The sequence below is a fragment of the Bos mutus genome, chromosome 20 (genome assembly GCF_027580195.1).
Source record: "Bos mutus isolate GX-2022 chromosome 20, NWIPB_WYAK_1.1, whole genome shotgun sequence".
Lineage (NCBI taxonomy): Eukaryota > Metazoa > Chordata > Mammalia > Artiodactyla > Bovidae > Bos > Bos mutus.
This window is the reverse complement of record NC_091636.1, coordinates 15,058,728-15,085,412: the sequence shown is the minus strand read 5'-3', so window position 1 is coordinate 15,085,412 and position 26,685 is coordinate 15,058,728. Positions and strand designations below refer to the sequence as shown.

The following is a 26,685-nucleotide window of genomic DNA, read 5'->3' as shown; positions in this document are numbered from 1 at the left end:
TTAAAATACATTTAGTGATATGAGGAAATGCAATAATTTAAAATATTAAATTTTAAAAAGCAAGATATAATATGTTATAGTATGGTCTAGGTATTTTAATACAGAACAGAAAGACTTGAGCAAACACATCAAGGTGTTCACAGTGTTTATCTCGAAGAGGTAGAATTACAGGTGAACTGTTTCCTCTTAATACTCTTCTGTGCCTTGCAAACTTTCTACAAATAAATCTATGAGATTTTTTTTTTCTGTAATCAGTAAAAGGCCAATGAACATTAGATTGTGCTTTAACAGAATTATTTGGCACATTATGAATGACTTTTACTCCTTTTCAGGAGATAAACTGCATACCAGTTAGAGGTATCTCCCAATCTTATCCACCCAAAACTAAAAACAACAGCAGAGTGATTATTTCTGTCAAAAGCAGAGCTGCAGAGAGAAGGCCACAACTCTTTCCTCCTGGAGTCAGAAGAGGAACCACCTGAACTGCCCAAGATGTGAGCAAAGATGCTCACAAACTTACAGCCTCAGTTTTTGTTGGGGTACTTGTGCTCAGTCACATCTGTCTCTTCGTGACCCCATGGACTGTAGCCTGCCAGGCTCCTCTGTCCATGAGATGTTCCCAGCAAGAATACTGGAGCAAGTTGCCATTTCCTTCTCTAGGGGATCTTCCCGAACCAGGGATTGAACACGCATCTCTTGCGTCTCTTGTATCTCTTGTGTTGGCAGGTGGATTCTTTACCGCTGTGCCACCTGGAAAGCCCTACAGCCTTAGTGGGAGGAAACAAAATACATCAGCATACCTTCTTAAAACAATTTCCTTTGATAAGCACAGCTAAGGTCTGAATAAGAAATGTCCATACTCTCTGGCCATTGTATTTTTATAGCACCCTACAGAAGAGTTGATGCCAGAAGACATAAACTCAGCTCTAAATTTCTCAGCTGCATGACTATGGGCCAATCATTTCATTATTGTCTCTGAATCTTAGTGATGTCATTTCCCAACTAGGAATACTAAAAGTGCAGGGCCAATCAGCTTAAATGCCTTCAAATGTGTAGGAGTCATTTGGATATTAAAAATTCCATAGGTAAATGAAAATTATTATTATAATTATACCTTTCTCCATACCCAAAAAGACTGTCATTATCATCAATGGAACAGGTTACCTATCACCAAAAAAAGGACAGAAGCTGCATAAAACTCCAGATGTGCTGGACCATATTTCTCTAAACCTCGATCTTCTGAGGTCCTGCCTGTTCCCCTCTCAATGCCCCCAGGCCCTCAGGAATGAGAGAGAACTTGAGCTCCTTTACTGAACTACATCTTGGCCTCCTCTACCTAGCTTCAAAGTGCTTCCTTCATGTGACCTCAATAGACTTTTAATGTAAACAAACATTTCCTTTGAATCTCAAAGGGCCATATTTGCTATAGTCATATGTTTGTCTTAATGCGGGTGAATAACAGTCTGTAAATATTTAAAGTCTTGCCCTAAAAACTTATTAAGCACTTTTTCCTAAGTTAATAAGTATAAAGAAAAATGCAAATAATTTCATAGCAGCTATGTATGTTTTTTAACCAAATGCTTTTGTCTCATCAACCCTGGGTCAAGCAGACATGAGTAGCTCTGGCCTACAATGAAGCAAGGATTCTTTTTTTTAATAATTTTATTTATTTGTTTTTGGCTGTGCTGAGTCTTTGTTGCTGTGAGGGCTCTTTAGCTGCAGCGAGCCGGGGTGACTCTCTGGTTGTAGTGTACTCTTTGCGTAGCTTCTTTTGTTGCACAACAGAAGCTCTAGGGCGAGCAAGCTTCGGTAGTTGTGATACGTGGGCTCAGTAGTTGTGGCTCCCAGGCTCTAGCAGGCAGGCTCAATAGCAGCCTGTGGTATACAGGCTTAGTTGCTCTGCGGCATGTGGGATCCTCCCGGATCAGGGATTGAACCTGTGTCTCCTACACAGACAAGCAGATTCACCACTGAGCCACCAGGGAAGCCCAAGAACTCTTAAAGCATTCTCCAGAGTTCTTCTCCTAGCAAATTTAGTAGGCCTCTGGAAGTTCATCCAAAAATTAGGAAACTTGAGCTAATAATTAAAAAGAGTGTCTGCCCAAGATTTTAGAGAGCCAAAGTCTCTGCAAGGTTCTCTGCAAACTCTGGAAAGTCTGTAGACCTCAGTTTCTCCAATTGTAAAACCAAGGCCAAATGACCCCTAAGGTGATTTCTAGCTGAAAAGTCCATGACCATAATTGCCAAGGTCCATTTAGTTCTTGGGTTTCTCCAGTGACTCCAGCAGTAAAGAATCTGCATGCAAAACAGGAGACATGAGTTTAATCCCTGAGTCAGGAAGATCCCCTGGAGGAGGAAATGCCAACTCATTCCAGTGTTCTTGCCTGAAAAGTCCCCTGGACAGAGGAGCTTCCGGGCTACAGTATAAAGGATCGAAAAGAGTTGGATTTTGGCCTAAACTCCCAGGCTCAGTCTCTCTCCCTAGACTAAGTACAAATGAAATTCATAGATTCTCCACTTCTCCCTGAGAAGGACCATGCTTAGGGCTCAAAAGGATTCCTGCCCTGAGGCCCTCTCTTTAGAGGAACTCTTTTGGAGAGCTCTCCTCTGGTTGCTTTTCCTCCACACAGATCAAAGACCCTGCAGGGCCAACCCATGTGCCCAAAAAGAGCCTGCCCCACACTCCCTGTATTAGTCAACTCCAGCTGTCATAATAAAATACTACAGACTGGGGGCTTAAATAATCGAAATGTATTTTCTCACAGTATAGAGGTTACAGGTTTCCTAGGTGGCTCAGTGGTAAAGAATCTGTCTGCCAATTCAAGAGACACAGGAAACATGGGTTTGATCCCTGGGTTGGAAAAGATCCTCTGGAGGAGGAAATGACAACCCACTCTGTATTATTGCCAGGAAAGTCCCATAAACAGAGGAGTCTGGCAGGCTACAGTCCATGGGGTTACAAAGAATCAGATACCACTGGGCAACTGAGCACTCACACACACTTCATTAGAGGCCCTATCTCCAAATATAGCCATACTAGAAGTCCGGACTTCAAAATATAAATTCGGGGGTGGGGGACAATGTTTAGTGTATAACATTCCCTTTAGAAGGAGTTCCTAGTATCCAGGACTCCACCTGGGACTTCCTTCAAGACTGCTAGGTAGCACACTTTCAACACTGAGCTGTGTGTGGTAGTGGGGATGAGGAGGGTAGACCTTCAACACCGAGGCGGGGCACAGGAAGAAGCTGGGCGATGGAAGAGGCTCTGGACCAGAGGCTAGACTCTGGCTCCATTTCTACCTCCAAGTTCTGACACGGAACTCTGAGGAGTGGTTGTAAAGAAATATTTCTCAAGATAGGAGAATTTTGTTAATGTCTTACTTAACAGCTTTCTAGCTTGATCTATAACATTTTTCCATTTTTATTGAGATATAATTGACACATGACATTGTATAAGTTTAAGGTCTACAACTTAATGATTTGAAGTATGTATAAACTGTGAAATGATTAATGCAATAAGCATAGTTAACATCCATCACCTCCGATACGTACAGCTTTTTTCTTGTGATAAGAACCTTACTATTGACTCTCTTAACTTCCAAATATGTAATACAGTATTGTTAACAATGGTCACCATTACATCCCCATATACCTTACATCCCCAGAACTAATCTGTTTATTTATGAGGTGTGGTTTGCTTGATCTATAACATTTAAGCAGTTGAAATATGGCAGGCAGGGCTGATTAATATACTCTGTCTGGTGCCCTACAGATGTGAGGGACAAACCTGATGGCAGTGCTGTCCAGGTTCCCTCTGGACTACCTTTTCACTTCTCTCTCTGATAATTAGCCAGCCTTCATCAGGTAAGGAAGTTAAGGAGAAAAATACTAGTCTGATTCTACCTGAGAGCAGGTTCTTGACTCATCCCTACTATATACTGAGAAAAATTCTATGTCATGATTCCTATATCACAGGACTAATACTTAATTCAAATTTATGCCAATACTTAATTCAGCTATATGCCAATTGATGTTATAAGCCCTTCACATGCAGTGATTCATTTGATCCTCCAGCAACCTGTGAAATAACATTATTACTATTCCTATTTTATAAATAAGGAAATAGAAACACAGAGAAGTTAGGAAACATATCCAAGATCACCCAGCTAGTAAGTGGCAAAGCTCAGATTTGAACTAAACAGTTTGGCCTCAAGATCCTGTTCTTAACCACTTTGCTGTGCCACTCAAATAAGAGGTAATATTTATTGAACACTTCCTGTGTAACAGACCCTGTGCTATTGCTAATACTATGAGGTTGGTACTATTATTTCCTCATTTTATAGGTGGGGAAACTGTGCTTTAAAAAGACTAAGAAACCACCCAAAGGTACACCGCTTTCAAGCCATGCTGGTAGATTTCAACAAGGGTAATCTGATTCCAAGAACATGCCCTTAACTAGACCATTTCTGTTTGCTCAATGTCCTTCCTTGAAGGAGAAGACACAAGTGGCCAGGGGAGCCTGATCACTGGGTCAGATTGTAACAGTTACCACAGAGGAAATTCATCTATGCTCAATGAAGAAATAGGCTGTTTTGAGTAATATGGCAATTTGAGGAAGTTAAATGGATTAAGATTACAAGTTGTGTTTCGCATTAGGAAATATAGTTGCATTTTTAGTTCCTGTGGCTTGATATGAAATCTTAGAGTGAATCATTAGATTCTGACTTTAAACATGTCTTCAGTCCCCGTAAGAGTGATCTATTTCTCGAGAATTTATAAGCTATATGAAGCAGGTGTGATCTAAAGCAGCCTATCCCTTAGACCTGTTTCAGTCTATAATACATTCTTCCACAACAAAGAAATCTGAAAGTTTGTCAGTGGGGAGGCTTTTCCAATGATATCACGGTTTTCCTGCTTACGGCACTGCTGAAGTCCTCACTGATGAGATCAAAAGCTGAAAACAGAATATGAAGCATGTGCGAAAACACACAACTTCCCACCTCCAAAGTTTCATATCTAAAGGTTCCCTCAGAGCCAACAGGATCATTGAGGGACAAAATAGATCAGAAAATATCATTCTTCAGCTCCAACTGTGACACAGCTCTCTGGCATGACCGAATCACGCGATGGCTGTAGTCAAGGACCCAGTGGATTCCCAGGGACATGTCTTGGCTCAGCGTGACTTTGAGTGTTTTCAGACCTTTTGTCAAGTGCAGGGTTTTGTTTGCTGATCTTCATTGTCTTTGAAAATATTGTTTGATTATAGGGAAGGGCCTACATTGAATGGGTTAAAATATAAGCTCATAGTCAATACAAAAAGAGCTTAGCTCAGGGGAGAAGATGTCAGCCTATGCAGTGTGATTTCTTGGGGAAAGAACCTATACCTCAAAGCAGAGTCCTCTTCAGTTACTGTCTTAGATTTCTACAGACACACTTTATTTAGCCAAGCAAAGCCTTATCTATATTCTCATTTATAACTAAAATGTTCTATCAGAAAAAAATAGGTATCTAACCCATTTAGGGGCTTCCCCAGTGGCTCAGCAGTAAAGACTACCCGCAATGCAGGAGCTGCAGGAAACAGGGGTTCAGTCCCTGGGTCGGGAAGATTCCCTGGAGGAGGGCATGTTAACCCACTCTAGTATTCTTGCCTGGAGAATCCCATAGGCAGAGGAGCCTGGAGGGCTACAGTTCATGGGGTTGCAAAAAGTCTGACAAGACTGAAGCGACTTAGCACACATGCTGGCAACCCAATTGTATTCACATTACAAGTTCAGCATACTATAGGTTAAGTTAGAACAGTGGATCTCAAATTTTACTATAGATCACAATCATCTGCAGGGTTTTTTAAAACATAGATTTCTGGACCTCACCCTGAGAGTCTCTAATTTAGGAAGTCTGGAGTTAAGCCGGAGAACATGCATTTTCAAAAAGCTCCCAGGTGATCCTGATGCTGCTGGTGTGTGAACTATAGTTTAAGAGTCACTGGGCTGATGGTCCCCAAGTTTTTTTCTCCACACTCATACACTAGGCTTGGGACATGGAGGATGGGTTGCTCTCCTGTCAGCCACAGGGGATCACCAGGGCGGTGATCCTGGCTGTGCATTAAAAGCACACTGGCGCTTTTGAAAAATGTCATTCAGGATTGTACCTTAGACCAAAGAACTCAGAACACCTGGAGGTGGGCCTCAGGCCGGGAAATTTTGTTTTTAATTCCCCAGGTAATTATAAAGTGCAACCAGGGTTGAGAATCTTCACTAGCATGAGATCCTCTTGGGAGGGTCTAAGGCAGAGATTCCCAGTTTAACACCACTCCATCAGGTATTTTTGGACTTCCGTGGTGGCTCAGATGGTAAAGAGTCTGCTTGCAATGCAGGAGACCCAGGTTGGATCCCTGGGTCAGGAAGATCCCCTGGAGAAGGGAATAGCAACCTGCTTCAGTACTCTTGCCTGGAGAATGGACTGAGGAGACTTGTGGCCTGCTAGAGTCCATGGGGTCGCTATGAGTTGGACACGACTGAGCGACTTCACTTTCACTTTTCACTTTCATGCATTGGAGAAGGAAATGGCAACCCACTCCAGTATTCTTGCCTGGAGAATCCCAGGGACGGGGGAGCCTGGTGGGCTGCTGTCTATGGGGTCGCACAGAGTTGGACATGACTGAAGCGACTTAGCAGCAGCAGCAGCAGCCAATATTTTTGCCTGGAAAGAGGAGCCTGAATGGTTACAGTCCATGGAGTCTTGAAGAGTCAGACACGATTGAGCAACTAACACTTTCACTTTATTTTCTTTCTCAGGTATTTTTAATACATCTTCATGGGGTAATATGCCTTCTGTCCATTTTGTAACCAGATTGAAAATCATCAGATAACAATGTTCAAAAGTTAAGGTGTGAACACGTGCAGGGTCAGGCCACTCCAAAAATTCTCTTGCTCTTTGTCCATCCCCTGCTCAGCCAGCCCTGCCTTACCAACACCCTACTCATGTGAACATGCGTGCCCCCTGCCTCAGTGAGTGACTGTTTTAACCCTTAGGCCAGAATGACTCCACCTGCTAATTTACTAAAGGAAAACATCTGCCCTCGTGATGGTCATTAACCTGGAGGGCTGGGAGGGATGTCGTTCAGCTGCTTGTTTCCTGGGTAGCTGATGAGTCCATCTGAGGTCAATTTCTCCTAGAAATAGTAGCCTCCTCCCTGCCGCCCTCCACCGCACCAAGAGCAAAGATTGCTGCCACATTCTACCTACTGTCTGTCGTACAGTGGCATGTTGCTCCAGCACTTTTTGCTGCAGACATGTAAGATCCCCTCCTCAATAAATTGTTGCGGTCTCTGTCACTGTCTACACACTCTATTCGGCCTCCAGCCTGGGCAACCACAAGGCTTGCAGGTCTGTGGGTACAGCCTAACAACATGACATTCCCAAAAGCTAAATGGTCAGTGGCACTTGTCTAGATTCTTTTATGATTCTCATTTTCCTGTTTTTTTGTTGTTGTTCCTATAATTGATTAGAAGAAGGATAAGTTACAAGCTGGGAGTAGCAGTAAGATAAAGGAACTGGAATAAACATGATTGCTTCCTTCTTCTGGCCTTTCTTCCTGCCCCACTTTCACCCCTACACCCTCCTTCTGTATCTGCTGATATCTGGACTAGAGGGAAGGCTGGGCCCCATTGGCTAAGAGAGATGACCTGGAGTATCCTGAGAACTGCTGCTACCTGAGGCCTTTTGACACTGAGAATGTGGACCCCAGAAACAGGGGAGGTCAGAATGAGTGTTACAGTGAAAGGCCCCTGGCTCCCAGAGACACTTGGAGGCAAAGCTACGTGACCTCTTACACTAACTGACTCAAAATCAGATGTTGCTAGACAGTGACCCTGAAATCTACAGTTTCCCATTGCCATTCTAACACTGCCGGAGTGACTAAGTGCAAGATACCTATCTTCATGGTGTTTCAAGTTTCCCCACATATACAATGAGGAAAGCATGCTAATCTATCTACCAGAGGACGTATTTTAAGACCAACCAACATGTTCTTACTGCTGCTGCTAAGTCGGTTCAGTCATGTCCGACTCTATGCGACCCCATAGATGGCCTCCCACCAGGCTCCTCTGTCACTGGGATTCTCCAGGCAAGAACACTGGACTTACACAATGGTAAAAACAAAAAAATGAAAAATACTCATCAGTTCAGTTCAGTCGCTCAGTCGTGTCCGACTCTTTGCGACCCCACGAATTGCAGCACGCCAGGCCTCCCTGTCCATCACCAACTTCCAGAGTTCACCCAAACTCCTGTCCATTGAGTCAGTGATGCCATCCAGCCATCTCATCCTCTGTCATCCCCTTCTCCTCCTGCCCTCAATCCCTCCCAGCATCAGAGTCTTTTCCAATGAGTCAACTCTTCACATGAGGTGGCCAAAGTATTGGAGTTTCAGCTTTAGCATCAGTCCTTCCAATGAACACCCACGACTGGTTGGATCTCCTTGCAGTCCAAGGGACTCTCAAGAATCTTCTCCAACACTACAGTTCAAAAGCATCAATTCTTTGGTGCTCAGCTTTCTTCACAGTCCAACTTTCACATCCCTCAGCTATATTCTTTGCATTAGAACATACTTCCATTTTTTAATTTCACAATATTTCTAGACACCTAATTCTACCTTTATAAATATCCAGGAATTCTAGAGTTTGTAATTCTTTAATTATAACTTTAATACATGTACATATAATTCAACCTTCTGCATAACAAGCAGTCCATAAATATTTGTTGACTAAATGATGGATGATGGGTCAGTTGACTAAATGAAGGCATTTCAAAGTCAGATATATCACTAATAAATAAAATCACAAGTTGTTACTCTAAATGAATACCTCAGTGACTATTTCCTAAGCTGAATTAATTACCAGAGTCTACAACAAACCTGCATTAGAGATATTAAATATGTGAAATACATAATAAATTTCCAAAGTGATCAATTTATTCATGGCTGAGTTTGAGGCAACAGAAACAGAAAAAGTTAACAACCATGTTAATGAACATGTGCTTCTTGCTGTGCTCTGACCAGAAGTATGTAATCCCCAGAACTCCTACTCTGCTTTCCTTTCTCTTGTTTTCCATAGAATTTAGCCCTTTCCAACATACTATATAACTGACTTACATGTTATGTAAACCAATTGGCTCTTGGAATTCACAGCTATATGGTGAAATCCCATTGACCATTGAAAAATGAGGAGGTTAGGGACATCCATGCACTCAGATATCTGAGTTTACCTTTCTAGTCAGCCTTCCACATCCAAATTTCCACATTCACAGATTCAATCAACTGAAGATCATGTAGTGCTATTTATTGTGGGAAGGGTGGAAATGTTTAAACCTGTGTTGTTCAAGGGTCAACTGAGTCACTTTTCTTTAAACTTCTACATTTTTCTTCATATGATCTCATACTTGGTATGAGCCTATTCGATTACAGGACCCAGAAAGAAGCTCACTTTTAAAAATATGCAGATTTTAGGTGGCCACAAATTTAAGTTGTAAATAATGTGTTCCTGAAAACCCAAAACCAACGTTTGTATGGCCCACAATAATACATGCAATCTAGCATAAAGAAAATAATGTTTTAATGTATACTTCACTGGTCAGAATGAATTTAGAATATTCTATGTTCATTTTTAGACAACTTTATTTTAATGAGACAGACCCAAGCTGCACAGAAATTAGGTAAAATAGAACTCATGGTGAATTTTCATTTTAAAGACTGTGTTAGGATAGCTGAGACCTCTGGTATTGAAAAGGCAGTCTGTACAGCATATCTTCGTCAGCTCAGGTCACTATAACAAAATACTCTAGTGTGTGTGTGCTAAGTTGCTTCAGTTGTGTTTGACTCTTTGGGATCCTATGGACTCTAGCCCAACAGGCACCTCTGGCATCAGATTCTCCAAGCAAGAATACTGGAGTGAGTTACCATTTCCTCCCCCAGGGGGGTCTTTCCGACCTAGGGATTGAACCTGTGTCTCTTATGTCTCTTTCATTTGTTCTTTACCACTAGCGCTACCTGGGAAGCCACAAAATACTGTAGACTGAGTGACTTAAATGCAGAAATTGATTTCTTACAGTTCTGGAGGCTAGAAGTTCAAGATCAAAGTGCCAGTCTATTCAGTTTCTGTTAAGAGCTCTCCTTGTGGCTTGCAGATGGCTCTCTTCTCACTGCGTCCCCACATGGCCTTTTCTCACTCAATGCATGCAATGGAGAGAAAGAGCTCTTTCTTCCTCTCTCCTTATAAGACCACGAGTCCTATTACATTAGGATGCCACCCTTATCACCCCATTTGGGGCTTCCCTGGTAGCTCAGCTGGTAAAGAGTCCACCTGCAATTCAGGAGACCCCAGTTCAATTCCTGAGTTGGGAAGATCCCCTGGAGAAAGGGATACCAATTCCAGTATTCTTGGGCTTCCCTGGTGGCTCAGGTAATAAAGAATCCACCTGTTATGCGGGAGACCTGGGTTGGGAAGATCCCTTGGAGGAGGGCATGGCAACCCACTCTAGTATTCTTGTCTAGAGAATTCCCATGTATAGAGGAGCCTGGAGGGCTGCAGTCCATGGGGTCAAAAGAGTCAGATATGACTGAGCGACTAAGCACAGCACAACACAGTTGTAACTCACTGTAAGAAAACTTTCTAGCAAAACTTTTCAACAGTGAAACCAATCCCCCACCCTTTGAGACTGTGGCCTTCCTATCACTGGAAGCAGTAACTCAGTTTAAAGAACCATTTTCCCAGTGATGTTAGAGAGGGGACTCCTAAACGATCAGCAGTTTAGAGAAGAAGACTGCTAGGCTCTCTCCAACTGAAAACTTCTACCTTCTTTAAACTTTTATAATATTGCTGTTTTACTAGTTTCACCCCAAGTTGTCTTCCTCTCAAAGGATTGAAACCATAAGTGGCTACATTGGCATAAGAAGAAAAGTCTAGTAAAAGGCTTGGAACAACACAATTCAAACAATTTTGAATTAAGTAAAATTTCACAATTCTTGGTTTTGCAAAGAGCCATGAGGTATCTATGAGTCTCATCTAGATTTTGCTTGAATTTATGATTTTGTGTGGGGTTTGGAGGAAGTGGTTTAAGTAAACTCTTAAGCTGCACCCCAAACACTGCTTGCTATCAGTTTCTTAAGAAACTCACGAGGTTAAATCTGATTTTATGAATAAGGTGGGAGCTATCTGATATGTAAGATCATTCCAAACCTAGTCTTGGTAACCTTTAGGTAGAAAAAACTAAGAAAAGTGTACTAGATTAAGAAAGAAAAACAGGAATATTCTTTCATTGCTTTTCTTCCAGAAATTACATGGCCTCCTACTATGACTGCCAGATGTAATAAATTTTCAACAAAAATTTTTAGTTCTGGATGAATCAGAAGTACTTGGCAACTAACACTATTTATTAATTCTGAACTCTGTTTTACTGTGAACTGCATTATGGTCAAAGTTTTTAAAATAGAATATTTTAGATTAATATACATGTTTCACATTTTCATAAAAATCATAAGTCAATAAACATGAGACATTAAATGAGTTATTTGCAATTGATGGCTTACAGCTTAGTAAAGTGGTAAAGAGTCCACCTGCCAATGCAGCAGACATAAAGAGACTCGGGTTTGATCCTTGGGTTGGGAAGATCCCCTGGAGGAGGGCATGGCAACCCACTTCAGTATTCTTGCCTGGAGAATCCCCATAGACAGAGGAGCCTGGTGGGCCTCAGTCCATAGGGCCTCAAAGAGTTGGACACAACTGAACCATGTAGCTTAATAAAATGAGTTATACTGTTAAGAACATTAAGCAAAAAGGGTATCAAAAGCTATATTTATTTTATGAATAGAGGATGCTGCTGCTGCTGCTAAGTCACTTCAGTCGTGTCCGACTCTGTGCGACCCCATAGACGGCAGCCCACCAGGCTCCCCCTTCCCTGGGGTTCTCCAGGCAAGAACACTGGAGTGGATTGCCATTTCCTTCTCCAATGCATGAAAGTGAAAAGTGAAAGTGAAGTCGCTCTGTCGTGCCTGACTCTTAGCAACCCCATGGACTGCAGCCCACCAGTCTCCTCCGTCCATGGGATTTTCCAGGCAAGAGTACTGGATTGGGGGTGCCATTGCCTTCTCCAGAATAGAGGATAGTTTCCTAATAAATTAAGAGCAATGCTCCTACCACACATCAGTCAGGACCCAATAGTATAAAATATGGTTGATACTGTTGGATTTTCCCCCTCCTTTACATCGTTGGATACAGGACAAATAAGAGATTTCCCAGTTGGAATACATAGTTTCCTGATAGATCCTAGCCTGGGCTCACTTGTAGGGAAAGGTCTCCATCTTCAGATAATGGCTTCATCCAGCAACTAAACAGTGCCAGTCAGATATATCTGACTATATCTTATATATATATATATATATATGACTATATCTTATAGTCAGATAATCATACAGTTTACATGTGAAAGTGACCAGGGCACTTTTGAGAGTAAAGGAGACATAATCACACTGGCTTAACAGACGTAAACAGGAACTGTATGCCAGATGAACGAGTGCATTCAGTGGCCATATCCATAGGAGACATTGTGATTGAGGCCCCAACCTCCACTTCACCCCCAATATGAATAATCATTCTAAGATAGTGCTCCCCAAAGTGTGGTTCCAGACCAAGTAGTATTAATCGTACAGCAACTTGTTAGAAATGTAAATTCCAACCCAAGACCCACTGAGCCAGAAACTCTGAGGGAGAACAGGGTGGCAATACGTGTTTGTATAAGCCCTCCAGGTGAGTCCAATACAGATTGAGGTTTGAGATCCACTGATACAAGCCATTCATAATATTCAATTTCCTTCAATGATGGGTTTAGGAACAGACAGGCCTAAAGCCAGTTAACAGGTTAGTTTGAGATTTTGGGTAAAGATAAATCAATCATTCTTTTGTTGGATATGAACAAGGAAATCTATTGCCTGACTGTTAAATGTGACACTGGGAACTGCAGAGCAGAGACGTGAAAATCTGGCACTGTTTAGTTGCTGGATAAAGCCATCCAGAAGCCCCTCCAACTTCTGGACTATGTTAAAGAATTAATGTGTGGAAGCCATTTCTGGCCCAATGAGCAGAAAGCATCCTTACACACTAGTGCTCATTCCCACTTTTCTTGAACCTACCTTGGCACTAAACCTTCTCCCACAATGCCATCCTTTCTCACCTTTCTCCCTTCAATCCCCACCCATTTTCACATAGTCAGATTTCATTCCTCTTTCAAAGTCCAGTTCACTCCCTCCTTCATAAAGTTCATCCTGACTTCCCCACCCCAAATTGTCTTTAGAATCCACTTACTTTCTGAGCCACTGATTTGTCTTCATCATATGCTATCTTCTATCACTTTCTTTTAGGTTTAAGTGCCTTATTATCTATAAGTCCCTGGCACCTGGCTTTGTGTGTGGCATTCCAGCCATGCTCAGGAAATATTTCCTACAGATGGTGATTCCATTGGTCCATGGAGGTAAAAGTTGGTGTGCACCAGTTGCTGTCACAATTGTTGTTGTTAGCAACTGTTCCCCATCTCCAGGTCACAGGCATTCCTTGGTTTATGTCCACATCATCAAACCCTGCCTTGCGACTTCCCTAGTGGTCCAATGGTTGAGAATCCACCATCCAATGCAGGCGTCATGGGTTCTATCCCTGGTCGGGGAACCAAGATCCCACATGCCATAACTAAGCCCATAAGCCACAACTGGAGAGGCCTGCACACTGCAACTACTCAGCCCTGGCACTCTAGAGCCATGCTCCACACCGAGAGAAGCCCGTGTGTACCACAAGACCCAGCACAGCCAAACAAAGAAAAACCCTGACTTAATTACAATGCTAATCCTGTGGTGGCCCAAACCTAGGGTTAGACAACTTTATGACGCCTATTAGCCAGAATCTCCAGCAGCAAAAAGACACAGGTAACCAGATAAATGCTTGGTCACCCTTCCAGGACAGGACTTCACTGCACTGATGCAGCTCTACATGGTGAGTAAGAAATGCAGTTTCTAGATCATCATTAGCACCCAACCCCTTCTCTGCTTTTGCTTTCTTCAGAATCTGGATCCCACCAGTGGGGTTTTGTTTGGTGGCAGGAAGCTAAGGGTGTGAGAAGGTAGAGATTACTTGGGCTTCTAAGAAGACAGTACATCTCAGTGTTTGAGGATGTGGGTTTTAGAGTCAGACTACCTGGATTAAACTCTCAATGAAGACCGCTGTCTACTTATAATCTTGGGCAAGTCATTTGACTGCTCTGACTCTCAGTTTCCTCGTCTATAAAATGGGATAATACTCATACCTATCTCATGTTCTGACATGCAAAATACATAAGATCATGTACGTAAAATCCTTGGCATCATGCCTGACACATAGTAGATAGCAGTTATTGTTAGGAACCCAGCCTCTCTGTGGCTCAGTGCTGGCTTCCCTGCTCTTTGTGGTTGTGGGATGTGAAGGGTCTAGTACTTCCCTGTTCACAGACAAGGCAGTGAGTGAACAGTGCAGAGAGGAACTGGAGTCTCACATGCAGTAGAGAGAGCAGGCTTGGCTGTGGTTTAACATCTGAATGTAAACACTACCAATGTCCTCCTTAGCACCACACTTCCACCCCCTCCCCACCTCCCCACCCACTACCCTCTCCCAGAAGCCATGCACAGAGCAAGGAAGTTCTGCAGTTGCTACTAACTCCCTACATCTCCTTAGCTCTTTGTCTTTGTCTCATTTGGCCGTCACACCATCCCTGTGCAGTCCCCAGGCGCAGCCTTTGTTAGTCCCATGTTACCCATTAGGAAAGTGAAATTCAGAGAGATTATGTGAATTTCTCTTCCAAAAGCTGAACAGTCAGGAAGTTACAGAGCCAGGGCTCAGAGATGTTCTGACCCTTGGTCATTTGCCCACCCACTTCACGGCCCATATGCCTGTCACATGGGATGAGGTTTTCCAAAGGAAAGCATAATGTGTATGTTCTACATGTAAGATAATTGAAGTCAAATTGTAGAATAGTAAAAGCTTTCTTACCTTCCTCTCCAGGATCTTTTGCTCAGTACTCAAGTATGTGTACTGCTCCCAGGAAACACAAGGGTCAGGTCTGTTCTTCAGTTAGTTATCCAAAAAGTGTCTAATGTCGTGTTTTAGGGCTTCCCTTGTGGCTCAGTTGGTAAAGAATCCACCTGCAATGTAAGAAATCTGAGTTCAACCCCTGGGTTGGGAAGATCCCCTGGAGAAGGGAATGGCTACCCACTCCAGTATTCTGGCCTGGAGAACTCCATGGACTGTATAGTCTGTGTTGTGTTTTAACCCTAAGCTGTAATCAAATCCTATTTAACTTGAGTGTTTGCCCAAATCTCTACTTCTTGTGTTTATTCAAACCAAAGTTTCCATATGTGACTAGGTATAATGATTCTTTTCCTTCCCTTCAAATTCCAGGCAGGAACGTGAAGTGTTTGGAAAGATTTGGAGAGTTGGGGTCAGCGCAGTGTGAATTCACTGTAACGAGGAACATTCCAAGCACTTATTTGAAGTAGGGAATTTTAAGAGTGTGAATTGTCTTAAGCAAGAAACTCTGCTTTAGGACAACTAATTTTGGGGGCAGAAGTTTTGTTTTCAAATTAGCTAGGAACTAAAGATATGGCCATCAATGAGACAATCAGTCTTTGTCCCTGAGTCGTCCATACTAAGTGGTATTAAGAACCTAGGTTTCATTGCCTTACCGACTTGGCTTAGAATCCTGGGTCTGACATTTACTGGATCTGTCACCTTGAATAAGCTCCCTAGTCTCTCTGAGCTTTGATTTCAGTAAAATGGGAAACTAGTATCAACTTTCCAGATTGGTGGAAAGATAAAGTTACCTTAAGTAGAATACCTGTCACATAATGCATGGTTAACTCATAATGGTGGGCATAATTTCTTATCCTAAGCAATTAACAAGAATTATGCTATAGCTGCTGCTGCTGCTGCTACTGGTAAGTCGCTTCAATCGTGTCCGACTCTGTGTGACCCCATAGACACAGCAGTGTTTCCTAAACAATATCCTTAAGATGATGTAATGTATGATATCAGAACAATCTATCTCTGACCTCTATCAGGCTCAGCCAGTTACTCAAAACTCTCATTTATTATAAGACTCCGTATCTCCATGTAATGGGATCACTTGAGGGTTTAACATCAGACCCACACTGCTCTGCGTCAATGGGTCCTTTACTTACCTACCTGGGACAATGGAAAGAGCCTAAGGCTGTGGGTTATCATCCCAATTCTGCCATTAATGATTTATTTGAACCACGGTCTAATTAGAAGCAGAGCAGGTCCCAATTTTCTCATTTGTGAAATAAGATTGGATGTACAGTCAAATTTCTGGGGTATTTACCAATTCTTAAAAGTTAATGATCCTGGAATTTGAAAGAATCCTGCCTTGACTACTTTGCAAATGGGTGGCAAAAACTAGAAACATTAAAAAAAAAAAAACTACACTACCACATCATTACCAAGGGCACCAAGTAAACAAATTGCAGTGTGTGTGTGTGCGTGTGTATGTGTCTGTGTGTCTATGTGTAAAATCAGGATAGATATTTGTTTGTTTTTATAAAATGGGAGACTATTACCAACATTTATGTTTTTGTTGTTATTTTGAGACCCTAAGCCACAGATCTCTACCAAGCTATCACAGTTCACTATTCAATATGCAAGTGTTTGAATGGTTAAACTTAATAATAATTTTAATGACAATAATAACACACCTTAACATTTATATTTTTCCACATAAGTCAACTTTACATATACAATCTGATTTAGATTTCATAATAACTTTTATTTTTATAATTTTTTTAATATGGTTGATTTACAATGTGTTAGTTTCAGGTATGCAGCAAAGCAAATTATGTGTGTGTGTATATATATATATGTATATATGTGTGTATATATATATATATATATATATAATATATGTGAAAAAAAGTGAAAATGTTAGTTGCTCAGTCCTGTCCAACTCTTTGTGACCCCATAGACTGTGGCCTACCAGGCTCCTCTGTCCATGGAATTCTCCAGGCAAAAATAGTGGAGTGGGTAGCCATGCCCTATTCCAGGGGATCTTCCCAACCCAGGGATTGAACCCATGTCTCCCACATTGCAGGCAGATTCTTTACTGTCTGAGCCACCAGGGAAGCCCCATATATATGCAAACTCATTCTTCTTCAGATTCTTTTCTCATAGAAGTTATTAGAAAATACTGAGTAGTTTCCTGTGCTCTGCAGTAGGTTCTTACTGCTGCTGCTGCTAAGTCACTTCAGTCGTGTCCGACTCTGTGCGACCCCATAGACGGCAGCCCACCAGGCTCCCCGGTCCCTGGGATTCTCCAGGCAAGAACACTGGAGTGGGTTGCCATTTCCTTCTCCAATGCATGAAGTGAGAAGTGAAAGTGAAGTCACTCAGTCGTGTCCGACTTTTAGTGACCCCAAGGGCTGCAGCCTACCAGGCTCCTGCATCCATGGAATTCTCCAGGCAAGAGTACTGGAGTGGGGTGCCATTGCCTTCTCCAAGGTTCTCACTAGTTATCTATTTTATATATAGTAGTGTGTATAATGAAGATCATGGCATCCGGTCCCACCACTTCATGGGAAATAGATGGGGAAACAGTGGAAACAGTGTCAGACTGTTTTCTGGGCTCCAAAATCACTACCGATGGTGACTGCAGCCATGAAATTAAAAGATGCTTACTCCTTGGAAGGAAGGTTATGACCAACCTAGATATTGTTGTGACCAACCTGCATATTCAAAAGCAGAGACATTACTTTGCCAACAAAGGTTCGTCTAGTCAAGGCTATGGTTTTTCCTGTGGTCACGTATGGATGTGAGAGTTGGACTGTGAAGAAGGCTGTGGCGAAGAATTGATGCTTTTGAACTGTGGTGTTGGAGAAGACTCTTGACAGTGCCTTGGACTGCAAGGAGATCCAACCAGTCCATTCTGAAGGAGATCAGCCCTGGGATTTCTTTGGAAGGAATGATGCTAAAGCTGAAACTCCAGTACTTTGGCCACTTCATGCAAAGAGTTGACTCATTGGAAAAGACTCTGATGCTGGGAGGGATTGGGGGCAGGAGGAGAAGGGGATGACAGAGGATGAGATGGCTGGATGACATCACTGACTCGATGGGAGTGAGTCTGAGTGAACTCTGGGGGTTGGTGATGGACAGGGAGGCCTGGCGTGCTGCAATTCATGGGGTCGCAAAGAGTCGGACACGACTGAGTGACTGATCTGATCTGATCTGATATGTTAATCCCGATCTCCTAAATTATCACTTCTCCCAAAGTTTCCCTTTTGGCAACCATAAATTTGATTTGGGGATCTCCGAGTCAGTTTCTGGCTTGTAAATAAGTTCATCTGTATCATTTTTCACATTTCACATATGAAAGTGAAAGTGAAAGTTGCTCAGTTGTGTCCAACTCTTTGCGACCCCATGGACTATATAGTCCATGGAATTCTCCAGGCCAGAATACTAGAGTGGGTAGCCATTCTCTTCTCCAGGGGATCTTCCCAACTCAGGGATCGAACCCAGGTCTCCCACATGGCAGGCGGATTCTTTACCAGCTGAGACACCAGGGAAGCCCAAGAATACTGGAGTGGGTAGCCTGTCCCTTCTGCAGCGGATCTTTCTGACCCAGGAATCAAACCAGGGTCTCCTTCATTGCAGGCGGATTCTTTACCAGCTGAGCTACCAGGGAAGCCCAGATTTCACACATAAGTGATATCATATGATATTTGTCTTTCTCTGTCTGACATAGTTCACTTAGTATGATACTCCCTAAACCCATCCATGGTGCTGCAAATGGCATTATTTCATTCTTTTTTATGGCTGAGTAAAATTCCATTGTACATATGTACCACATCTTCTCAATTCATTCTTCTATTGATAGACATTTAGGTTACTTCCATGTCTGGGCTACTGTAAAGAGTGTTGCAATGAATGTTGCACATATCTTTTTGAATTATGGTTTTCTCCAGATATATACCCAAGAGTGTGATTGTTGGATCACATGGTATTTCTATTTATAGTTTTTTAAGGAACCTCCATACTGTTCTCTATATGGCCATAATAACTTATGGAAAGAGATTATATTCCCATTTTGCAGATGAGGAAATAGAGGTTCAGATGAAACCTTCCTAAAGTTAGTGACTTGCCTAAAGTTACTAGATCTGAGAAGTGGTAGAGCTGTTTGGTCTTCTGTCTCTTCTCAGACCCATAATATAAACACCAAATCATTACTAATTGCCCCTCATGTGAGTGAGAGGCATTTGTCTACCTCTATTCACCTAACTGGTTGCTTCTATCCAGGCCCAGCAGAACAGAAATCAGAGCCAATAGCTGCCCACTGCTTGGCCAGTGCCTTGCACCATCACACATAATGTGATCACTATAAACTTTGCTTAGAGACTAACACACAAAGCGTCAAGTCATCTGAGAGCACAAAACACTGATTAATAGTTCTCCATATTTGTATAGTTCCCACTCTTCTAGAATGTTAGCTTTACAAATACTATCATATAACCCACCCCCAACCCCCGCCAAGGCAGTGTTAATGATGTGACCTATTTCCTTATGTGTGAAAGATCCAAGTAGAATATTGGAACTTGTTACATGCCTCAAAGAAGAAAATATTTTGTTTGGCACATACTGACTGTTAATCCACAAGTTCAACCTGCCTATTCTACTTGGGAAAAGCACAAATGAGTATGGACCCACAAATTCAGGATCTAAAATATTCTGTCCAAATCCAAGAGAAATTGGCCCTCTTGCAAGTGAAAATCCAACCAAAGTGAAAAACACCTCACACAGAGGCGATACTGTATGTCTTCAGAGACTGATGCCAGGGCCACGCTGGGGGTTTTCAGAGTCATGCAGTGGAAGCTCCTTCCACCCATAACTTGCCATAATTCTAATTAATTTCTCCACACTGGTCTTTTTACTCAAGCTATAGAGTTTCTCAGGTCATGAAGAAGCATATGTTGGTGTCTATAGTTTTTTTCCGTTGGGGATAATGGTGATGAAGCAAAAGAGGCTGAATACTGCTGGGAAGTTAGAACCTACATTCTCCTCATCCTCTCCCCTCACAAACCAAACCCCAAAAGCCATGCAAAGAGGGACTTGAAGCTTGGCTGTAGGAGAGGCAAGAGTAGTGGGGAGCAAAAGAAGACATACAGATGGTAGTAGTCACATGAAAAGATACTTGACATCACTAATTATTAGAGAAATACTAATAAAAACTGCAATGAGGTACCAACTCATAGCAGTCAGAATGGCCATCATTAAAAAGTCTACAAATGCAAATGCTGGAGAGGGTGTGGAGAAAAGGAAACCTTCCTACCCTGTAGGAAGGAATGTAAATTGGTAGGAATGTAAATTGGTGCAGCCACTATGGAAAACAGTACGGAGTTGCCTCAGAAAACTAAAAATAGAATTACCGTATGATCCAATAATCCCACTCTTGGGTATATACACAGGCCAAACTATAATTCAAAAAAAGACATGCACCCTAGTGTGTTCATAGCAGCACTATTCACAATAGTCAACAGAAACAACCTAAATGTCCATGGACAGATGAGGGGATAAAGAAGATGCGGTACATATGCACAGTGGAATACTACTCAGTCATAAAAAAGGAAAACAATGCCATTTGCAACAACATGGATGCAACTAGAGATTATCATACTAAATGAAGTAAGTCAGAAAGAGAAAGACAAATACCATATGATATCACTCATGTGTAGAATCTAAAATATGGTACAGATGAACCTATCTATGAAAGAGAAACAGGCTCACAGACATAGAAACTTGTGGTTGCCAAGGCAGGGGAGAGGGAGAGACATGAACTGGGAATTGAAGTTAATAAATGCAAACTATTACATTTAGAATGTATATCAACAAGGTCCTTCTACCACAGGGAACCACATCCAACCTCCTGGGATAAATTATAATTGAAAAGAATACTTTAAAATACATGTGTGTGTATAAAACTGAGTCACTTTGCTGTATAACAGAGACTGGAACAACATTGTAAATCAACTGTACTTCAGTTTAAAAAAAAAAAAAAGAGTAGTTGGGAGCAGCCAGGCAGCTGCCTTTTTCCAAGACCACACCCAGGCTAATTTGAAATTACTATACCTTCCAGGCGGGCTTCCCAACTGGCACTAGTGATAAAAAATCCACCTGCAATGCAGGAGATGCAGGAGATTTGAATTCGATCCCTGGGTCAGGAAGATTCCCTGGAGGAGGGCATGGCAACCCACTCTGGTGTTCTTGTCTGGAGAATCCCATGGACAGTGGAGCCTGGTGGACTATAGTCCATGAAGTCACAAAGAGCTGGACATGACCGACTAATACGTATGCCCTCCAGCTATGTCTATTGTTAGTATCTATATCAGAGGGATTTATTTGAAGATCTCTGAGAGCTAATAAACACATGATGAGTGTAGTCAGTAGAATGAGCTTCTAACAATACAGGAAATTGCTTGGGCTATAACGGTAGGATGAAGAAACAAAAAGTATATGGAAGTAAAAATATTCTTAGAAAATATGAATAATTCTCAGCCGTAGGAGCATGGGTGTCATTGGCAATTGCCATTTCCTGCCCAGCATATATTCCCCCTCCATGAAATAACCCCCTGCATTTGCTTTGGGGAACCATCCTCTCATTCTTAGACATGTCTCTTGTGTGAACTACATAAGTGGGACCCAGCGAACTGAAGCTAATCAGTTTAGCTCATTCTCTTGGTCATGGTTTATGTGTGGACATGCAACCTAATTAGAGCCAATGAGACATGAGGAGATGTTTGCCAGAGCTTTGGGGAAAGGCAAGCTTTCACTCTTTCCCCATTAAAATGGTGTAGTAATGTTAACTTTCAAACTTTTGCACGTATTTTGTCACCACAGGATGAAAACATGTAATGTCTCAGGTGACCGCTTCGTAGAGCCCAAGGCTCTATCTATACCATGGAAGCAGAGTAGCGAGATAAGAGAGAAGACATATCCGTGGTGCCAACATTTGAGCCATTGGATCAGTTTTCCTGGAGCCTCTGGACTTCTCTCAGAAGTAGTACTGGGTTATTCTGTTATTTACAGGATAAGGAGCCCTAGCTGATCTAGACATTGATGCTGACTACATATTTTAAGGGCTTCCCTGGTAGCTCAGAGGTTAAAGCATCTGCCTGCAATGCAGGAGACCTGGGTTTGATTCCTGGGCTGGGAAGATCCCCTGGAGAAGGAAATGGCAACCTATTCCAGTATTCTTGCCTGGAGAATCCCATGGACGGAGGAGCCTGGTGGGCTACAGTCCACGGGGTCACAAAGAGTTGGACACGACTGAGCGATTTCACTTAAATAACTTTATACACTATAATTTATAAATAGCTGTTTCCAGAGTGTTCAAGAACACAGTCTCAGGATTCAAGTCCCAGATTCTCCATTTAGCAGCAGTGAGATCTTGGGAAAATTGCTTCACCACTGAGACTCAGTCTTTTTCTTTTTTTAATATTTATTTAATGGCTGCCCCAGGTCTTAGTTGTAGCATGCAAACTCTTAGTTGTGGGATTTGGGATCTAGTTCCCTGGCCAGGAATGGAACCCTGGCCCCCTGCATTAGGAGCATGGAGTCTTAGCCACCAGACCACCAGGGAAGTCCCTCGGTTTTCCCATTTCTAAAACAGAGATAATAACCATACCAATTTCATAGACTTGTCATGAGAATTGAGAATTAAGATATAAAGCACTTAGGAAAATGTCTAGTGCATAGTAAGCACTAAATGTTTGTTATTATCACTTTGATTTTCACACATAGTAAACCTTACTCATAGAAATTAGTGCCATGACATCCCTGAATTAGAAGGAGCAACATGACAAAACTTTGTGGCTAGAAAAGACTTTTCTCCAAAGCCTCTCTCAATACAATTTGATAAGCTCAAAATGGTTTCCCCTGGTGGCTCAGTGGTAAAAATCTGCCTGCAATGCAGGAGACACGGGTTCCACCCCTGGGTCAGGAAGATCCTCTGAAGGAGGAAATGGCAAGCCACTCCAGTATTCTTGCCTGGAGAAAACCTTGGACAGAGGAGGCTGGGGGGCTACAGTCCATGGGGTCACAAACAGTCGGACGTGACTGAAGTGACAGAGCACGCACAGCAGCTCAAAATAATGAAAATCATTAGAAAGCATTTGTGAGACATGTAGTGAGGTGACAATGCAGCATCATGAAATAATAGACTTTCAGCAAAACAGACTCAGGTTTCAGTCTCCACAAATAAAGTTCTGTGTGTCCACGGCCAGTTGTTTGAACTCTCAGAGCTTTTGCTTTCTGATATATAAAATGGAAATGACAACAGTTTCCACATTGGTTTATTGCAAAGATTAATTGGGATATAAAGTACCTAATATGGTGAGTTCCTGTCACATAGCTATGCTCAAGAAAATGGTCACTGTTATGATTACCCTTGTTATTCAGGCATTGAAAATTTGTTTCTGATCAGTTATAGAATGCAGCATAAAGTATTTCTACCTAGAAAAAAATTATCTTTTTCAAAAAAAAAAAAATCAAAATCACAGTCTAAATGGTTTAGAATAGCTTTCTGCATTTCAGGTTGGGTTATTTAGTTCATCTGTACTTTTTCATCTCAAAAAAGAGTCAGACACAACTTAGTGACTAAACAAAAAAACAATAAGCTAGTCATTAGAGAGATTTAAAGATATTCCCTGGTGGCTCAGAGGTGAAGAATCTGCCTGCAATGCAGGAGATGCGAGCAGGAGATGCAGGTTCCATCTCTAACTCAGGAAGACACCCTGGAAGAGGAAATGGCAATCCATTCCAGTATTCTTGCCTGAAAAATACCAATCCATGGGGTTGCAAAAGAGTCAGACATGACTGGAAGACTAAATAACAAACAACAACAGCTTTCTTATCACCTCCTGCCAGGTAAACACTTCAGAGCTATTGCTCATTCTTTCATTGCTTGTTCTGCCTTCACACATGCAGCAAAAGACAGGATATGGAAAAACATTTGTGATTATGATGTTAAGAGGTAAGCGAGTGTAGAGAAAGGAACACGTGAAGAAAGCCAAAGGGGGAGAGATGTGTGACAGGGATCCTCGCTCCCACAGCTGCACAATGCACAACTGGTTGAGCCACAAAAGAAGTCTGGTGCTAGGCAGCTTTTTCAGTTTCCCTTTATTTACCACAATAGAGAGTGTGGCCTACCTTGAATGTCACTGGGAAATTTTCTACATGACCTCTGAGGCTCAGTCCCAAGTCAATCAACCCCTGGGAAAATATCCCGTTCTAAGCTCTGGCCTAGGTGGTGGTGGTGTTTAGTTGCTAAGTTGTATCCAACTCGTTTGCAACTCCATGGACTGTAGACCCCTTGGACTAGAGTGAGTTGCTATTTCCTGCTCCAGGGGATCTTCCCAACTCAGGGATCAAACCCATGTCTCCTGCATTGACGGGCAGGTTCTTTATCGCTGAGCCACCAGGGAAGACCCTGGAGCAGGTACTTGAAAGCAAGTTTTCATCTAGTTGATCTTTCCCCTCTTTTAACCCACACAGCAGATATTGGACTAAAGAAGTAGACACTCTTCATTCCAGTGTGAATCCAGTATGACTTCATTCAGGTCAACACCTATGACTGTGTGGGCCAATGTGAGAAGAGGAAGCCTAGATTTGGAAGAGCTAAAAGCTTTATTCTGGTATTTTACAATATTTTAGTATTCATTCCAAATTATGCTTTTTCTCTCTGCACTCCCCTTTTACTAAATTTTCCCCATTGCTTTAGAAAAATTAGTTCATCATTAGCAGAGAATCAAGTTGTCAGACTGTTAACGTCCAAGTTCAGAAGACTTGATCCAGGTATAAGACAGAGGGACTTGGGAAAAGTGTGTGCTGATCAGTTTTAACTGCCCCTCTACTAACATCAAGCTCCCATCCATCCCCATCTTCAGACTAGATAAAGACTTTCCGAGTTGAGGATCACAGAAGTGGATAAATGAGGGTAAGCAAGAGAATTCAAGGTACTGAAGGTGTAAGAAAGTGTCCTTCGCTATGCCTCTTACCTTGAGTTTGGCTCCAAGATGGGGAAAGATGATGAAGGCTCATGATGCCGTCAGGAATCTGTTACTGTATGAAATCCTAGGAGGCAAGAGCCTGGTAGATGTTTCTTCGTGCACAAGGTCGTGCCAATGGTGAGTTAAAGATGACCACATAGTGTGCCACACGTAGGAAAAGCCTGAGACAGCCTTTCTAAATCTCTAGCAGCCCCAGAGAGGCAGAAGCAAAGAGTTAAATTGCTCCTCTCCCCCCAAAAAGGGCACACAATTTAGCTGACAGAAGGCCCAAGAGGCTATGTAATTGAGACAACGAGTCACGAAAGTGGAAAGTGGCATGGAGTGTATATCAAGAGTCCAGTTGGGCCAAAGACATCTCCATAGATGCTTAATGTGGGGGTGATGACACCTAAGCACAGGGCTATTTGCTTATCTCAACAGATGCCAGGGCATGTCAAGACTGAGGACAGAAGCCCTCTCCTACTGACGCAGAAGTCAGCTTATTCTAGCAAAAAGGAGATAGTGGATAATGCCTAGAATTATTTGCATTCTTTTTCTGTGAGTTTCTCAGGGCCTAGAGCTGGGAGAAGTCAGAAAAGACTTCTGGAAGGAGGATATAACTCCCAAGATATTGAAGGAAAGTGATCAGTTTAGATAAAGAGAATGAGGAAGGCAGGGATAGGCCAAGGGAGCAGCATAAGCTATCTTTGCTTGGCATGGAAGCAGGAAATTGTATGCTGGAGGCTGGCCTGGGCACCATTAGCAAATTGGTAATGTGATGGCCAGGAGTTATATTAGAGATAAGGCTAGAGAAGTGAGTAGAGGTCAGGTGAAGGTGGACTTTTATGACTTACAAAAAGGGCTAAGGTAATAGGAAGGCATTGACAGACCCTCAAGGAGTGAGATGGTCAGATTTTCAGCACTGTGCATTTGGATGTGAGGGTTTCATTCTGGATATTTACTGCTTCCTAACAAAACTTAGTGACTGAAAATAACAAACATTTTACTATGTCTCACAATTTCATGGGTGAGAAATTTGAGCAAGACTCAGTAAGGCAGATTTTCTGCTCTATGTGGCCCTGATTGGCATCACAGTAATATTTGCCTGGCAGCTGATACAGTTTGAAGGTTCTAAGGTGGCTTTATTCACATGCCTCTTGCCAGGACTTGTGCCTGGAGCCTGGTCCCTCTCCATGTCACATCAATCCTCTCCATATGGTCTAACAAGGCAGGGGGACTTATAAAGATAGCTTAAGATTTCCAGAGACCAAAGTGAAAGCTCCTCTAAAAGGCTAGCCCACCCCAACTGGCACATTGTCACTTTCTCTGCATTCTATTGAATAATCAATACAGTACTCAAGCCTATGTCAGTGAGAGAGGAGGGGGAATAGACCTCATCACAAAAAAATTTGTGGCCATCTTTAACCCACCACAGTCTGAGGATGTGAGATTGGAGGTAGAGAAGAGTACAGAGTTCCTATAATCCCCAGTTCCTGAAGTATTGTGCAGGAATATTCCCAGAATGGTCTTCCCTGGTAGCTCAGTCGTAAAGAATCCGCCTGCAGTGCAGGAGCC

At 42.3% G+C, this 26,685-nt stretch overlaps 1 long non-coding RNA gene across 1 annotated transcript; it reads right to left on the bottom strand.

Annotated features, from left to right (window-relative positions):
• Positions 1 to 574: 574 nt before the first annotated feature.
• LOC138984189 (uncharacterized) lies at positions 575 to 25,401 on the bottom strand. The gene is made up of 3 exons (XR_011461448.1): positions 25,120 to 25,401; positions 15,059 to 15,210; positions 575 to 767 (listed from the first exon to the last, which is right to left on the bottom strand). It is a non-coding gene; the product is annotated as an uncharacterized lncRNA (long non-coding RNA).
• Positions 25,402 to 26,685: the final 1,284 nt, after the last annotated feature.